Here is a 5,154-nt window from a genome sequence, read left to right as displayed (position 1 = left end):
AAATTCTGCCTTCACATTTCCAGGTGCATTTCTAGAATTATCATCTTTATTTCCAGTAAAAGTATATCTAATGGGACTTTTGTTTGGGATTTTACATAGACCTAGCAAATGCGCATTTGATTGAATTGCTACTCTAGTTGTGTTAGATCCATCATCTTTTACTTTTCTTTGGTTATCATCCTAGAGAGTACAAAATGATTACCATTTTGTGATTCTCTCAGAACCTTAGAATTCCATGACCCTCTGAGCCACCAGGAAATCCCCATCATTCCTTTATCCACTCCCAAATTCTTCTTTCATCGGCCACTGGTTTTGACTAGTGCCGTTTTAAACCTCTAGAATGCTACTGTTAGTGCTTGTCTAGTCAGTTTTCATTTGTATTTACCCACATATTTCCTGTCCCATTGTTCTGAGAAGTTCAGCCGTGCGTTGACTTTTTAAAATTTTTTAAAATGAGTCCTTTTTCTCCCTCTGGCTGCCTCACCATTTTTTCCTTTGCTTTTATTTTTGCTTGTCAATGATTTGGCTTCGATGTATTTTCTTTATCTTGTTTGGTCTCATTAAACTTCTTAAATGTGTGGCTTAATGCTATTAATTAGTTTGGGGAAATTCTTAACCATTTGAAAAATAATTACATTTATCTCATTCTCCCTGCATTCTTCTTCTGGGACATCAATCACAGGAATATTATACCTTTTAACTGGGTACTATACATCTCTTCTACTCTGTTGTGTGATTCCATTCTTAATTTTTTCTTTCTCTCTTTGCATATATTTCTGTCTGCATATTTTCTGTCAATCTAATATCTACACTACCATTCCTGGGTTTATTTGCAATCAATCATCAATAAATCAAGTCCTTAACATCAGAAATCATAGTTTTCAGTTGTAGAATATGCATTATACTCTATTTCATAAATAGAAATTTTGTTAAAATTCCACATAATTTCATTTATTTTGTACTTCTTTCTTTTCTTGAAAATAGTAATCAGAGTTATTTTAAAGTCTGCTGCTTACTCCAGCATTTAAGGCACCTATATTTCTGCCTTTGTTTTTTTTTTTTTTTTTCTTCTTTTGGTTGTTAGAGAATTCCATTTATTTTCAGGGCAGTAGTTTTTGATACAATGCCAATTAAAGTTTTTTTTTCTTTAAAAAATAAAAATCAACTTAGCCTCCAACTTGGTCCACAATGGCAAGTAGTCCAGGAATAAAGCTGGTGGTGGAGGAGTTGGGCATTTTTCCATGCTAATTCATCACTTTCTCTGGGCTAGCAGTTCTCAAGCAGTGCTCACCAGTTGCACTCAACATTCCTTCTTTACTCTGGTCTCTGTCTCATAAGCATTCAAACACTGGAAGACTGCAGTACACTCCCTGATGCATTTCAGATCATTTTTGCTTAGCTTTTGGGCTTTCAGCCCACCCTACTTTAGACTCTAGTGAACACCTTGAGGGGATCTTTCCTGTGTTTGCAGACCTCACTAGCTTGTCTCATCCTTCAGCAGAAGCCTGTGGCCTTGCTCAAGACTAAGCTCATAGCCTCTGGCTTGTCCTCCAAACCAGCAGATTTTGTGCTACCAAGGATGGCAAGGGCCCTGGGATACTTTTCAAGACTCCATGCTGGAATTTTTTTCCTTGCAGTTTTGTTGCCACATCTTTGTTTCCATCGTGTACACTGGCAATTTAAATATCTGACAATTAATCTGGTTTTCTAGTTGTCCTCAGTGAGGCTTTGGACTGTGGTGGATGCTCCATCCCAACTGGAAGCAAGAACATTCAGTATAGGATGTAATTTCAACTGTGATTTCATTTCCTACCATCCCTCCTAATACATCTGTAACCTTATTTATCCTATTTGTTGTCTTTTTTATTTCATGGAAAAATCATTATGGGGCAAATCTTCCATCTTTGACTTGTGAAAATGTAGATTATTTAAGGAAACAATAACTTGAGACAGAGTCTGAGCCAACCACATTCATATTTTACAAGTGTACCTTTATTACAAAAAACCCCCACCTAATTTCAGTGCTGTGAGTTCTTTTTGTGTTTCATGCACCATCACAGGAAAGTCCAGCAATTTGTAAACACCTTCTGTTTAGAGGCAACTCCCCAAGTCCTGGCCACTGGTACAGATGAGAAGATACAGATCTCATAAGAGGATAGGACTCAATTTCTGGAAATACATCATCAAATAAGGGTGTCAAAATATTTACAGTGATAGATCTCCTCAAATGATTTCCCTCAAAATCAGTGACTTGGGAAAAGACAAAAATTACTTTGTGATTGACTTTTCATAAAAAGATTTTTAAACATTACCAGATCACTGATTTATTGGGTAATGACTAGTGGTTTTATTTATTAAGAAACATAGTTGATCTTCATTATTCAGGGATTCATCATGTACAAGTTCACTACTCACTAAAATCTACTTGGAATTTGTAACCTCAAAATCAATACTCATGGCACTTTCACAGTACTTTGCAGACATGCTGAGGAATTTTGAGTTGCCCTTGCTCCTAGCTGGGATTGAATAAAGGATTGCTGGCCCTCTTGTTTCTCACACTGTGAACAGGCGCTCTTTACGGGTTATGTTTAGGACCACATCTACACATTTTGTGATTTTTTTTTCCTTAAAATTTGTGCTTCTGCTGTTTAAAATGGTAGTAGTGCTTATGTACTGCCTGTTGTTTCTTAATGCGGGAAGGCTGCCATGTGCCTTATGGAGATTAGTTCCCTTCAGGTATGAGATCCAGTGCTGTTGGCCATGAGCTCAGTGTCAATAAATCAACACTAATATTAAATGTTCAACAGAAATAGGTATAAAACAAGGTTGTGTATTGATTGGTTGAGGAGAATGTTGTGACCTGAAGCTTGCAGGAACCATATCCTGTATTTCCCCTAAGAGCAATAGTTTAGTTGTTAACTAAGACTTTACAGAAAATAATAATATGAATGATTCTCTGTCTCTCTCTCTGTCTCTACCTCACTCTATATACATATATCTATATCTATCTATAGGGCTTTCCAGGTAGTGCTAGGGATAAAGAACTACCTGCCAATGCAGGAGATATAAGAGATGCAGGTTCAATTCCTGGGTTTGGAAGATCCCCTGGAGGAGGGCACAGCAATCCACTCTAGTATTTTTGCCTGGAGAATTCCATGGACAAAGGAGCTTGGCAGGCTACAGTCCATAGGGTCACAAAGAGTTGGACATGACTGAAGCTACTTAGCACAGCATAACACACACATACACACACACAGACACATGTGTGTGTATGTGCATATATATGTATATACATATACTTATCAGATGCCTTGTAAATGTTTTTTTACTTAATAAATAAGCTGCCTGCAAGAGATATTTACTATTTCTTATTACCAAATATGAAGTCTGAAAGTCTAGGGAACTTGATGAAGTTCACCCTTATAACAGTGACCATACACTGGAAGAAAAGATATGGGTCTAGAGCATTATTTTTCAAATGGCATAGAAAGATAGATAGATAGATGGGTAGATTGATAGATATTACAGACAGGTAGATGGGTGGCTGAGTCTTGCTCCTATGCTTCTTCTGTAGCAGAGGACTTTAGCTGAGCTGGATCTGGGTATTCTGTAATCACTCACTTCCTGTACCTCACTATCGCAGCACTGGCCATGGCTATCATTTATCCCCCTTCACTGTGAGGCCCTGAGGGAAGTGAGCGTGTCTCTCTCTGTCACATATTCACAGATGTTGCTCTGGGCCCAGGACAGTGTCTTTCTCCACAAATCCTAGCTGAACAGATAAATACACATGCATGTAGATGCACACGTGGGCACACACACCACACATACATGTGGAGTTGCTCTGACTGAAATAGGAGGGTCCTGCTTGCTCTGCCCCAGTGTGTGCTTGGGGTCTCAACATCGCCAGCTCCCAGGGGACAACCCCCTCCATGAATGCCATGGAACTAACCTTGCAGACTGCTGCACAGGATGCTGTGCTGGGATCTTTTTTGGCTGTGGGAAACCACACCATTTCACTTAGCATTCTGTTGAAAGGTTGAACCATTTTCAAACTTTTAAGTGAAACAAATGCTTTTATGAGAGCTCTAGAAAATGAAAGGTGAGTCACAGCAGCGAGCGTGTTCCCGCAGCACCCTGGCCTCTCCCCACAGGCAAACACAGAATCCTTCATTTCATGCAGGGCATGAGCTGAGGCTGGGAGTGGTGGTTTACAGACTTAAGAGGGACGACCACACAGTGTGGTTCTTCTCTTGGCCTCGGCATCTGGAAACCTTGGGTAAGTCAGCTTGACTTCTGTGCCTAACTTTGTCCATCTGTGAGCTGGGAATATGATAGCTCCCACCTCCCAGGATTTTCACGGAAGTTGAGTGAAGGGAGACATGTAACACACACAGAATATGCCCATTCCACAGGAGTCATTATTCTGAGCAACCCATGGTTTTGGTTAGAAGGAAGTGTCAGCTCCCCCAGACTCAAGGTGAGACACAACACATGCTTTCTGACACAGAGAATGAGATTCCACTGTGGTCACACCAGGGATGGCTTGAGTTTTAGGGCATGTTTTTGGCAACAGCTGGCAGCCCTTTAAGTGAAAAGGGAGAAATAAAGTGCTCTATTTTCCCTCTTTTCCTGGATCTGAGAACTTCAAGGTAATATTGATAAACTTCATCCAAATAAAATCTTTAGCTAAAAAACCCACTTAGAAAATGTGTTTTTAATATTATGTCAATGTGATTTAGTGTGACAACAAAAATGTTCTCTTCCAAAATCCAAGACTGAAGAAAAGGATTTAGAAACAAATCATCTTAAAATTTCTGAAGATCATAACCATTTAAAGTCTTCAAGGAAAGTAGATTTTAGAAGATTATATTATCTTTAACTAATCATGAAATTAATCATTATTCAAGAAAATTGAACCAATTATGACTATTTTTCTACAAGTGACTACTTGAAGACAATTATAACCATGAGGCTATATATCTTTCCTGGTTTACAAAAACAGTGATGATATCTGATGTTTGCTTTCTCTCTCTGAGCAACAGGAAGTGTGAGTAACATCTTAGCGAAGGCGAAGTCAGGCACTCTGGCACGTAGAGGTCATATTTTGACTTTGTCCAGAATCACACAGTGATAAAAGATACATTTCCTGGA

This window comes from Bos taurus, chromosome 4 (assembly GCF_002263795.3).
Source record: "Bos taurus isolate L1 Dominette 01449 registration number 42190680 breed Hereford chromosome 4, ARS-UCD2.0, whole genome shotgun sequence".
Lineage (NCBI taxonomy): Eukaryota > Metazoa > Chordata > Mammalia > Artiodactyla > Bovidae > Bos > Bos taurus.
The sequence above is the reverse complement of the archived record's forward strand: the minus strand, read 5'-3'. Positions refer to the sequence as shown.